Source organism: Aedes albopictus, unplaced genomic scaffold (genome assembly GCF_035046485.1).
Source record: "Aedes albopictus strain Foshan unplaced genomic scaffold, AalbF5 HiC_scaffold_27, whole genome shotgun sequence".
In the NCBI taxonomy this organism is placed as follows: Eukaryota; Metazoa; Arthropoda; class Insecta; order Diptera; family Culicidae; genus Aedes; species Aedes albopictus.
Window position 1 is genome coordinate 102992 of NW_026917057.1, and position 13751 is coordinate 116742.

The following is a 13751-nucleotide window of genomic DNA, read 5'->3' on the forward strand; positions in this document are numbered from 1 at the left end:
TGGAATTCCTTCGGATTGCTCCTGGAGTTACGTCGGGGATTGCATCTGTAATTTGCTTAGGGATTCTTTCTTGGATTTTTTTCGGGGATTCTTTCGGAGAACCGTCCTTCAGAAAATCACTTCTGCAAATCTTTGGGGATTCCTGTTGGAATTCTTTCGGGGATGCCTCCTGAAAATTCTTCTGGGATTTCTATTGAAAATCCTTAGGTGATTTTTCTTGAAAATCCTTCGGGGATTCTTCCTGAAATTTTCTCTAAATTTCTAAAGAGATGTTTGAGGAATATTTGAAGAAACTCATTGATGAATCAATGGAGAAATTCCTGAGGGAATTCCTGGAGAAATTTGTGGACGAATCTCTGGAGAAATTTCTCGAGGAATTTCTAGAGGAGTCCCTGGAAGAGTTCCGAGAGAAATTTTCTTTAGAATTTTCTGGAGAAATCCGTGGAGGAACTCCTGGAAAAAATCATAGAGGATTGTCTGGAGGAATATCTCTCCAGGTACCTCTAGAGGTATTCCTGGAGGAATCCCTGGAATAATTCCTTCCTGAAGAAATTCCTGAAAAAAAAACTAAAAAATCCTGAAGAAATGCATGGAAGGATCCCTGGAAAAATTTTTCGAGGATTTCCTGGAGTAATCCGTGGAGGAATCCCTGCAGAAATTCCTAGTATTTCAGGAGTAATTTGAGAAGGAATTTTTGGAGAAATGAATGGAGAGATATTTTGAGGAATTTCCGTAGAAATTCTTTGAGGTATTTTTGTAAAAATATTTTAGCTTTCCTGGAGGATTTTCTGGAGGGATACCTGAAGAATTGCTTGAGGAATTCCTGGAGAAACTACAAATGTTTAAGGCTTCCTGGAGGAACTCCTCGAGGAATTCCTGATGATCTTTTTTTAAAGAATTTTTGAAAAACTCACGTATGAGGAATTCCCGAAGAAACTCCTGGTGGAGTCCTCGAAGAATTCCAGCAGGAATTCCCGGAAAAGGATTTTCTGGAGAAATCCGTGGAGGAATTCCTGGAAGAATCCCTGACGGAAATATTGGAGGAATTCTGATAGAGATTCTTGAACAATTTTCTAAAGGAATTCCTGGAGGTATTTCTTGAGGATTCTATGGAGGTATCCCTGAAGGAATTCCTGGAAAAGTTTCGTGAGATCGTGCCTTAGTATTCCCGCAGGAATTCTTTGTTGGATTTCTGGAGAAATTTTTGAGACTTCCTGAATGAATTTCTGAAAGAATTCCGATAAAAATCTAAAAGAATTCCTGGAAGAATTTTTGGAGGATTTTTTGAGGAATTCTTGAAGAAACTTATCCCTGAAGGAATACCAGAAGATATTGCTTGAGAATTTCCTCGAGGATTTCCTGGAAGAGTTCCGTGAGAAATTTCTTTAGGATTTTCTGGAGGAATCCATGGAGCAATTTCAGGAAAAATCACTGGAGGAAACATTGGAGGAATTCTGGCAAACATTCCTAGAGGATTTTACCTCTTACCTTTAAATTTCAGGAGAAATCTGTGGAGGAATTCCTGAAGGTTTTTTGGAGGAATTCCTGGAGTATTTACTGGAGGAATTCTTGGAGGAATTATTTGAAGCATTTCTTGAGAAATATAAGAGGCTTCCTGGAAGAATTCCTGGAGGAATTGCTGGAGGGAGTTTTTGATGAATTTCTGAAGAAATTCATTATTGAATCCCTGGAGGATTTCCTGAAGAAATTTCTGGAAAAATCCTATAGAAATTCCTGAAGCAATCAGTGGAGCCCTGGAGGATTTCCTTGCGGAAGTACTCTAAGAATTCTTGAAAAAAATCCTGGAAGAGTTCTGGAAGAAATTTCTGGAGGATTTTCCTGAAGGAATCCGTGGAGGAATTCTTGGAAGAAATCCTTGGAGGATTTTCTGAAGGCATTCCTGGAAGTATTTCTGGAGGAATCCCTGGAGGAATTTCAGGAAGAATCACTCGAGGCATTCCCAAAGGAATCTTTGGTAGATTTCCTGGGGGAATCAGTGGAGGAATACCTAAAGGAATCCCTGGAGGAACTCCTGAAATAAATTTTGAAAGAATGCCAGGTTTAATCACTGGAGGAATCTCTGGAGGATCCACAGAATAAATCCATGGAGGAATTCCTGGAGCAATTTCAAGAGAAATCCCTCTTGGATTTCCTGTAGGTTTTTCTGGAAATATTCCTGAAAAAAAATATGCAGGAATTCCTAGAGGAATTTCTGGAAAAATATTTGTGGCTTCCTGGATGAAAGACTGGAGGAACTCCTCGAGGAATTTCTAAAAGAATTCCTGAAATGATTTTTGAAGAATTCCTAAAGATATTTATTGATGAATCCCTGGTGAAATTCCTGAAGAAATTTGTAGAGAAATTGCTAGAAAAATCAATGGAGGAATCCCTCGAGAAATTTCTCGAGGAATTCCTAGAGGATTTCCTGGAAGAGTTCCGGAGATTTTTTTTTAGAATTTTCTGTTGAAATCCGTGGAGGAATTCCTGGAAAAATTCTTAGATGATTATCTGGAGGAATACCTAGACGAATTTCTGGAGGAACTTCTGGAGAAACTCCTGGAGAAATTCCTGAAAAAATCCTTAGAAAAGTCTGAAGAAATCTATAGAGGAAATTCTGGAGCACTTTCTTGAGGAATTCCTGGAGTAATTCCTGGAAGAGTTCCGGGAGAAATTTGTCTAGGAATTTCTGGAGAAATCCGTGGAGGAATTCCTGGAGGTATTGCAGGAAGAATTTCTGAACGACTTTTTGAAGGAACTGATGGAAATATTTTTGGAGATATATTTTGGGCATCCTGGATGAATTCCTGAAGGAGTGTCTGGAGGAGCATCTCAAAGAATTTCTTAATGATTTTTTTTTTTTTTTTAGGCATTTCTGAGGAAACTCATGGATATATCCCTGGAGAAATTTCTGGAGGAATTCCCGGGAAACTTCCGTGAAAAATTCCTTTAGGATATTGTAGAGGAATCCGTGGAGGAATTTCTGAACGAATCACTGGAGGAAATAGTGGAGGAATTCAGGCGATAATTACTAGAGAATTTTGTGGAGGAATTTGTGGAGAAATTTCTGGAGGAATCTATGGACGAATTCCTGAAGGAATTCCTGGAGGAAATCTTGGAAGCGTCTGTGCAGAAATTCTTGGAAGAGATCCTTTAGGATTCTCTGGAGGAATTCTGGTACAAATTCCTAGAGAATTTTCTGGAGGAATCCCTAGAGGAATTCCTGGAGGTATTTCTGGAGGCATTGCTGAAGGAATTCGTTGAGGAATTTACATAGGAATTGCTGGAGGAATTTTTGGAGAAATTTGATTTGTCTTGTTTCAGCCCTTGGCTGGATCGTCTCTATCCTAAAAATTGGAGAAATTCCTGGAGGAAATAATGGAGGAATTCCTGGAGGAATTGCAGGAAAAATTCCTGCAGGAGTTCTATGCTGGATTTCTGTGGAAATTTTTGAAGCTTCCTGGATGAACTTCTGGAGAAACTCCTCGAGAAATTTCTGAAAGAATTCCAGGAGGAATTTCTGGAGGAATTTTTGAGGATTTTTTGAAGAAATTCCTTGAGAATTTCCTCGGTTAATCCGTGGAGAAATTTCTCGAGGGATTCCAGGAGGATTTCCTGGAAGAGTTCCGTGAGAAATTGCATTAGATTTTTCAGAAGGTATCCGTGGAGCAATTCCTGGAAGAAACCCTGGAGGAAATATTGGAGGAATTCTGACAGACATTCCTAGAGGATTTTTCCTAGAAGAAATTTCAGGAGGAGTTTCTGGAGGTATTTCTGGAGATATTTCTGGGAAAATTCCTGGAGCATTTACTGGAGGAATTCCTGGGGGATTTATTTGAGAAATTTGTGGAGAAATATACGAGGCTTCCTGGAGAAATTTCTGGAGGAATGTCTGAACGAACTCCTCGAGAAATTTATGAAGGAATTCCTGAAGAAATTCGTTATTGAATCCCTGGAGGAATTTCTGAAGAAATTCCAGGAAAAATTCTGGAGGAATTCCTGGAAGAGTTCTGGGAGAAGTTTCTCTAGGATTTTCTGAAGGAATCCGTGAAGGAATTCCTGGAAGAAATACTTGGAGGCATCTTGGAGGAATTTCTAAAGGAATTTCTGGAAGAATTTCTGGGGGAGTTCTTGCAGGATTTCGTGCACGAATCTATCCAGGCATTCTGACTCAATGTATGGAGTCTTCTCTATCATCACTAATTGTTCAACATTAGAATTCTTTCACAACGACATTTTTTTTTTGTATAATTGATAATTTTCTCGATTTTTCCCATTGTTTGTGATACGTTTCTAAGAGTCGAGATTATTACTTCATATTGAGGTTTTGCTTTGCCTCATCACCATCCGAAGCCTTCCCCAGAATCCCTATATGAAGTAATTGGCGATATTAGCACCACACCATGTTGAAACCTCTTCTTGGAAATTCATTTGCATGTAACACCATGATTCTATTTTGCACCATGATTGTAGTGCCTCCCCCTCAGCAAGAACCCTGCGTACGCTAAAAACATATGCAAACATTTTTATTGACCTCGTACACTTCACTTCTTCAATCAGCATTATTTATGTTCACACAATCAACGATTACGCCATTAGTCAAGAACATGCGCATCATCATTTGATGCTGTATTTTAAAATTTCCAAAAAAAATCTTTCACTGAGTAAATTAAATCACACAAAGAGAAAGTTACGATCATGCTCCAGCAAAATTCCACTGCTTTACGTTTGCCGTAGAATTTCATTCAATTATCCCACCCGAGATGCCACCTTCCCGTGTGTTTTTTTTCGGTCTCCGCTTTGTGCGACAACCAACAAAACTGGTTTGACTTGCTCAGCCGTCCTGCTGCTGCTGGTTCGTTGTTTACTCACACATGCAAGCCCATGAAAACTGCTGTTGTTCACTTGAAAGAAAAATGGTTTTGATATAGAAAATTGCATTTTCCACTAATTATGTCTTCGACAAAAATCTTCCTCTTGAAATTGCCTATCTTTGGACGGGATTTAAAAACTGGAGTTTCATGTAAACTTTTCGAGATATTGCTGCGCAAAGTAGAAATTTGGCTGAAAAAAAGTCATCACAATTTTGTTCAAAAATGGTTTTCGAAAACTGAGAATCATTTTCAACAAGTTAAAAAAATCCAGGTGATACCTTGATCATTCCTCTAACTGTCCACGGAGACCGTTTTCAAAAATAATGCTTCATTATTTTTTAAAAAAATCATAGAGTAAAAAGTGAGGAAATGCTTCCAGTTTCACCTTAAGACTTGTTAGACTTGTTAGACTTGTTAGCCAGGACACAGTGTAAATGCCTGTGCCCCATCCCTGAAGCAAAATTGCCCAAGGAGTAACAAAACCTTCTTAGCTACGTCACTCCCAACGTTGGTGTTTAAACATACTAAAACCATCACACTCACATGAACACATCTGTATATACTCTTCAAATACACTCCCAAAATCTTGTCGTATTACTCGCTTATAGTGAATCCCAAATCAACCCATTCCAAATATCCAACTCCTTGACACCTATGGGGGTGCCGGTGAGTCGCTGGTCTTTGACAAAGTAGGTGTCATATCATCACATCCTTTTCTATCCTCGTAACGGAGAAGATGGGCGTGGCCGGCAATAAAAGTTTTTATGTCTTTTTTACTTCAACCTCTAATTGGATAGCTATTCCTTCCCAAATAGCATTCCATAAGCAATTAGAATAGGAGTATTAAAGTTTTAACATGACAACTTTCAGTATGCAATCTACGAATTACTCCGTTACCACTCAACGCAACGCAACGCAATCGTCACAAGATCGCTCAAGCTGTGAGATTTGCTCCAAGTTTTTGTCGAGAGTTTTCCAGAATTTCTGCCGGTTTTCTTTCCAGGATTTTTTCAAGATTATCTATCGGAATACCTTCCAGGATAAACTTATAATTCCTTGTAAAAAAATCTCGCAGGAATTTTAAAATGAATACTGGTGAAATCCTATGGGAAGAACTATTTAAAAAGCCCCTCAAGAAAATTCTGAATAATTTTCGAAAAAAACTAATATAGCAAGAAACAAGTTCTGAGAGCTATCCTCGGAAGGTAATATTAAACAATTTTCAAGAAGAACTTGGCAAATGCAATAACGAAAAAAACCTCTTTTTTCGGGAGGAACTTCAAGAGAAATCCCGTGAGAAACTTGAAACGCTTTTCCTTTGATTCTGATTATGTTGAAGGCGAATCGACAACTTATTTTTCCTTCAAAGATTACCTTAAATTTTATAGATTGAGACCAGACTTGCCCTCATGAGTTTCCCGTGGCGTACCCTGACAAATGTTTTTTTTTTTCGTTTTTATTAACATGCATTTTAACCTTTTGCTAATTCTACACTTACCTTCACAGATGTCATTTGCTCGGTCTAGAAACTCTTGTTCGAAGACTCACAATTGTACAGTCTGAATTTTAAAAATTCGAAGTTTTATCCCCTGAATGTATTGTTTTGAACTTCAAGAAGCTACGATGAAAATTTGAGCATAATGGATTGCATCTGAGGGGGTGGGGCGGCGGTTGAAGTTAAAAAGGAAAATGTATGTAACAATGAGAAGTTTTAGATTGTTGCCGGTTGGTTTCGCTGCAGGCGTTAAAATAATACTTTTTTGGTATTCTTGTAGTTAACAACTTTGTCAAATATTGCAAAGTGATCCAACCCTGTGATAAAAGTTATACCCTAGGCCCGCCTTTCTCGATCTATGAGTAGCGACCCACCAGCTCCATAAGAAATACACGCATCGGTAGAGAATTTTGAGAAAAGCTGCCATAGGAAAAGTGATGCGAAACATTATTGATGCTTCTTTGCGTTTACATGCGAATAACAACAATAATGAAATCTCTATGAGGAGCGGATCTGGTGTGATGGTTAAAGCTTAAAGGACGTGACTATCAACCGAGGACCTAGGATCTAATCCCACTCCCGAAAAACTCGCAAAATGTGAGTTCTTCCTTCAGAAGGGAAAGAAAAGCGTGGATCTCCCCGAGATGAACTAGCGTAGTGCTAAAAATCTCGTCAATACAGAAAAAAACTCTAGGGTAAAGGGTGAGTCGATAATTATTGTGCCATTTTCAAACTAACGTAACTTTTTTCCTACTTCACCAAAATCAACCAAATTTTGCACAGTTTCTCCTTATAGTCTATTGTTTAAATATAATGAATTGAGCAGTTATCAGTGAGATTTCGGTCGATATAGAATAAATTTAGTTAACAGTTCTAAAAATGATGTTGTACAATCACATGCTAAAATCTAAAATTATGGTATCGCGCCTTGGAACAAATAACGATTATACGTTATCGGATCATCTTAATGTTCGTCAATAGGTTTCAGGAATGGTTGTCAGTGAAATATAAGCTTGGAGCTGGGTGAAAACAAATATACTATATTAACAATATAGGTCACTTCGTGTTTTCACATACAACGACATGGAGACGCCGTTTACGAATGATTACAGCACCACCTGCTGTCAGAAAAAGTCAATAATTGTATTTTGATCAATTTTTGTTTACCGTGCAAGGTGACATTTCTGAAAAAAGATGTTAGGGGTGTCAAAGTTTTTTGTTCCAAAATAATCGATTTAAAATATACACCAACAAAATAATATTGCGCATTTAGTTCACCACTGGACTGCGCACTCGGTCTTTATAAATGCGAAAACGTTAAAAAAAGTGCGCGATTGCATCAAATCCAGCGCACTATTTCTTTGATTTATGCTAAATAAGTGCTCTGAACACACCGAGTTGATTTGTTGCAATCACGCACTTTAATTTACGTTTTCGCACTCATGAAAACTCGTGCGATAATCCAGTGGTGAGCTAAATGCGCTATATTACATTAGATGACATCTACGAATACATCTGTAGAAGAATTTGAATGCTCCCTCATTGTAACGTCGCCGAAATCGTTTCACTACGAAATTTAAAATTTTCACCTTCAAAATTAACTTATATTTTGCCCTGGTGGTTGCTATTTTTCTTTGACAATGGCTTTTAATACAATCTTTCTTAATGTCCACGCAAACATACATACATCGGATTGGATAGCTTACAAAAATCCGGAAGATCACCAACCAAATGCACGTCAAATTTCTTGTGGCAGAGTGCAAGACATTGAATCCAAGGGTGCACAAGCTAACGGACAGATGCACGAAATTTCAACGTTTGAGCGTTCCGTGCTTACAAAAAATGAGCTCCGGGACCGGACCTGAGAATAGAACCCGTCAAATTTAATTTCGATTAATTTCGTTGTTCTTCCGAAGTGAACTGTGAGTTTATTCGAATACTGGTTGTTTTATTCCGGACTAATCGGTTTCCTTTGTTGTTGGATGTGTGAACATTGTGCTGTCAAAGATTGAACATTTAACACGATCGTCGCGAAATCCTTGCAGAGCTCATTATTTTTAAATATACAGTCATGGGCTTCTGGGTGAACTTCAGTTAGTAAAAATATTCTAGCAAATTCGCCTGCTGCAGGAGTGATAATCCTCCATAAATTTAGTCAGGCATTCCTTCAGATGTTCCTTCTGAATTCCTTCTGATTTTCCAACGGAAGTTCCTTCTCAGTTTTTTTCTTTTCCTTTGCTAACCGGAAAAATCTGTTGTTGGGTTATCCGTTGCTAATCATCGTTATTCGCGTCTAACGACACCTGCGGCTCAGTTAGCAGCGGTTAGCGACGGTTAGGAACGGATATATGCGGATTTTCCGATTAAAAAAGGATATGTCATTCCCCTTGGTTTCCTTCTAGATTTTTCTGAGATTCACTCAGGAGCTCTTTTTGAAATTCCTCCAGGAGTGCCTTCAGAGATTGATTTAAAGTTTTTTTTCTTTAATTTCTCCAGATGTTCCTTCGTGGAGCCCCCAGGAGTTCCTACTGAAATTACTCCAGCAATTTCTTCTGATGTTCCTTCAAGAATTAATTCTAGGAATCCTTAAGAATTCTCTTCTAGTATTCGTCAAGAAGTTCCTTATAGGATTTCCTTATAGGAGTTTCTTAGCGTTTTTCTTGGATTCCTGGAGAAGCTCAGCTCCTTCAGCAATTCCCTCAGGAGTTTTTTTTTTACGAATACCTCCCGGAGTTCCTTCTGGAATTCCTCCAAAATTTTCCAAGAACGACCAGGAGTTGTTTCAAGGATTTATCCAAGAGTTCCTTCAAAAATACCTCCTTCTGGGAATTTCAACCGAGATTTCTACCAGTATTCCTCCAAAAGTTCCTCCTGGAATTCACTTCGTCCTTTAAGAATTTCCACCAAGTCTTCTGGGATTTTTCAAGGAATTTCTTTTGAAAATTCGGAGAAATTCCAAAGTGACTTTGTAAATCACCAACGCGATTTTATATGAAAAATTTAATTAATATTTTTCGAGGAATCTTTCCAGGATTCCTTCAGAAGTTCCCTCTTTGAAGTATCAGAAATCCTCCAGAAATTATTTTTGTGATTTCTTCCGAGATCTCTATAAATTTTGAATGTCTTCAGAAGTACTTTTTTCCGGAATTCCCAGAAGGAATAAGTGAATACTAGTTTTGTAGTAATGAGTTGGTTTTTGTATGGTGAGATGCTAAACTCTCCGGTTCTGCATTGAAACGGTGCAAACTCATGGGTATTATGATTTTTAGCCTAGTTTGATGCTGCTTGAGCAAAACTTTGGGGAAATATGTTGTTGAAGTTGCGTTAAATGAGAATACAACAACACAGTCACCCAAAGTTTTGCTCAAACAGCATCAAATCACACAAACAGTCATAAAATCCTTGCTTATTTGTTACCATTATTGCAGTTACCATTTTATTGCAGTAACGGAGAATTTACTTTTTCATTATACAAATCTAGTACTTCACTGATTGCGTTTTATTCATGGAGATATGTAATCCCAGATAAAAAAAATTTTGGAGGATGGAGGAGGAACGCTTTCATTGAGCAATCCCGAAAGGAGTTCCTAAAATAATTCAAGAATAATTTCTAGGAGGAATCCCCCAAGAGATTCAGGAGGAATCTTGGAGAAAAAAAATCCAGGGTGCAATTCTTAAAAGGATCCCACAAGCAAATTCTTGTGTAATTTCCGGAGAAAATACCGTTCATTACTCGCTAACGGAAAGTTCGATTTGGGTCGTCTGTGTTTTAGTCTGTTATGAACGTTTATCGGTTCAAATTTATTTCTCATCTGCAACTTCGCATGTCGCACGAGTCACAACTTCGATTTGGTGCTGCGACGATAATATACGCCAGAAATTGTTCAAGAAGAGAGAATAAAATTTGTTCTAATTTGAGTAGTTGAAAAAAAAATCGATTAATGTTTAATCGATTATTTCAGAAGAAATGGGCATCCCCACCATGCAATGATGTTCGACAGAATAAACGTCATTCGGATAGCACATGCATTTAGTGTGTAGTAGTACCTCTTCTGACGCTTGGTGGCGCCACATTCACAAAAAAGGTGTCGCCAAAAAATCCTAAGAGTGACCTATATTGTTAATATAGTATATTTGGTGAAAATCAGGCACGATGCGTATAAACAAACCAGAGAGCTTTGATTATTTGTTTCAAGTGGAGCCTGAACATATCCACATGGAGGGCGTTAATTGAAAATGTCGTGAACTTCACTAAAAATCATCCTAAATTTGAACCTATACCAAAAAGTTGAAATGAATACATATACTAAACTACTGTAAAAATTTGGTTTCATTTCGTTAACTGTAGACAATTTGCGAATCAGTTGAAGGTAGAGTGGCACAATAATTAACGACTCACCCTTTATAACATGAAGGTTCAGTTTGCGGTCTTTGGGATTTAAACATCTGTACAAGAGTTTATTCGCATTAATAATGCTGAACTATCTTGTAAGTGCACTGTCAGTGCTGATTTAAGGCTAACAGCAAATGGTTACAGTTAGATTTGCTCTTCTTTTTTTTCAATCCAGGTTTTTACGCTAGTCTTGCCATAAATTTTGAATCACCCCTTCTGACATTTCTTGCCGACACTATAATTTTTTTTAAATTGGATCATAGCAAACTTAGAAATGCTGAACAATTTCATTGTTGAAAATGAAGTGTCAACAATTTTCGCTCCTGTCCCGGATGCTTGAGTTTTTGTGAATTAGAATTATTGTTCCGTGATTTGTTAATAACTCTTCTATTTTTCCATTTTAGGATGATGTAAGAAATGGAAGTAGCCAGCCATTCGAGGCAGTTCATTCAAATTTATGCAGCATTTCAAATAACAATGCGATACTGTTAGAGACCGATATTCGAGGGTCGTTTTCAGTCATGGTTTATGCATTATCGTGAGGCTACAAAACGACCTAATTCCGGGCAGTAATTTAGAATTTTAGTTATAAACACCATGCTCTCGGCACTGATGGATGAATTATGTCCATTAAACAAGAGATTAAGTTGCCTCTTGGCTGCCTCGGGCTGCAAATCTTCAATAAAGACATCTAACCTATCCAAAACATTTACAAATTCTTGACGTCTCGTCCCCATTTCTTTTTTGAATCTTTCATGTTCCCCCTGAAAGAAAGTTGTGACTTTTTTAACAGTCATGTGCCTTCGACAAGCGCCTATTGGTCTCGATGAAATAATTGTTTGGGACTTTAGTTTCAGCCTTTTCTATAGAAAAGATCTGGCTTTCCGAACTAATCTGCAAACTTTGCGTTCAAATGATTTCTGCTACGGTCAATTTTTTCTGGTGGGAAGCTTTGATTGTTAGATGTATTCATTAAGGGATTTCAATTCAGAAAACGCTCGAGAAAACGTACGATGTATGGTAGACATCGTAATTAATCAAGTTATATCCTTGTATTTTGTTTGCGGTCATCCGATCAACTCATGAAGACGGACGGTAGTGCTAGTAAGTCATGTTGATTTTGATTGCTCAAACTGTCTCGTAAAAATTCGTTTGAACATTTTGTTTGGAGTCTACACGTTGTTCCTGAATCCTTCCCGAAAATTTCATGAATCTTATAACACGCTCCTTTCCATTAAAAAAAAGGATTTGACCAGAGCGACCAGATCCCTTTGAATACCCGCTTAAGCACAGTCCATTGCAGTACAACCAGATTCAGTAATTTTGTTTGACGAACTTCAACTTTTAATAGTTTAGAGTCATATCAAGGCCTCGTCCCAAATGCGTCCGGCAGATTTTCGGTTTTTGCAGGTCTAAAATATAATAAAAAGGTTGTTAATTAAATATACTTTATGGTTGAGAGCATGATAATTCACAACAAATCGAGTGAAAATTATTGACAGTTCAATCAACAATCTCAACTCAAAGTCTACTTTGACCAAACTTGATCAAACTATAAAAACCGTCGGCAAGAAACGTCAAAATCGAATCACCCCTTGTTGTTTTATGGTCAGCGTAAAAAGCTCGATAGGATGCATTTGATGGAAGGGGCTGTCCATAAACCACGTGGTAGTTTTTTCCTGAATTTTAGACCCACCCGCCTTCCCCCCGTCGGCTTGCGTGGTTTCAGGATCAAAGCTCCCCAAGTTCACTTTTATGATGACCGCAATAAACCTAGAAATGTCATAGTTTCTACTTTTCCACCAACAGGTGTCGTTACTAATCGAACGGATCGCAATCTGTTTGAATAGTTTTATTGTGGTAATAATGAACGCCAGAAGGGTTTAATATCGAAGAGTTTTGTTTACTCTGTAAAATTGGCTTTATGGATCTTTAAGCATACTACAAAAAATATATTTCATCAATGGTTTTCATAAAAGTAGTCATAAAACTGTGAGATTTAATTATTGCTGTAATAAAACCGTAATAAAAATCAAACAAAACCAAAGAAGAAACTAAACTTCACTGCAAGAAAGTAGCTGGATTTTTTGCAAGGATAACAACCTCAGAAAAAGGAGGCAGCTATTAGAAAATGTAAACGGGAGATCTGCAAAAGGAAAAACATTCACAAGTGTAGGTGAATTCGTTCTATCGTTAGCAGAATATGTAAAAATAAATGTTCTGTAAAAGCTTAGTCTGATTTGGTGATCAGCCACGTTAGCTGGAGATAATCAGTGGTATCATAATAGTTGGGTAGTGTTTATCATCAATAAAATCATCAGAATTTTTCCTTTCCTGAATTTACACATTCATATTATTTTTTTTTCTGCTAGAAGAGAAATATGTGACATGGAATTTCAGGCAAACTGAACCTTGTACCTAGCCTGACCTTGAAAACATGTACTTACATTAGCTTGAATTATTCAACTTTCAAATTTTCATGAGAAAAAAAAACGAAAAGGTATCCAAAAAATAAGAAAAAGTGTCTTTGTCTCATTACCCTTTATTTTGCAAAAATCTCGCTTTTTGTAATCTGCATTAGCGTGGTGCTTGAGGTGGTAGCCATCCACGTGACTGAAGGCTAAAGTGCACTAAATGTCTTTATTAAGATACAGGTGGATTGTTTATACGGACTCTAAATGGACAACACAGTTTTTCGTGCTGTGAACAGGAAAAATCAATACAGTCAGCTGAATAAAAATTGATTTTATGCTTTTGGAATAGACAGAAAAAAAAATCCAAATAAAAAAATACACGTGGTTTGGTCGGCGTCTTTCGGCAGAACCCCCCTCCCCCACCTAGTGACCACGTGGTTTATGGATGGCCCCTTATAAGATTACTAATATGTAGCACCATGATCCTATATTAATACGATCTTCACACTCACGCTCCAGCACGCTACAACCATACCTCAGACCCATACAACAAACCACGTTGCAAAGCAAATATTGTT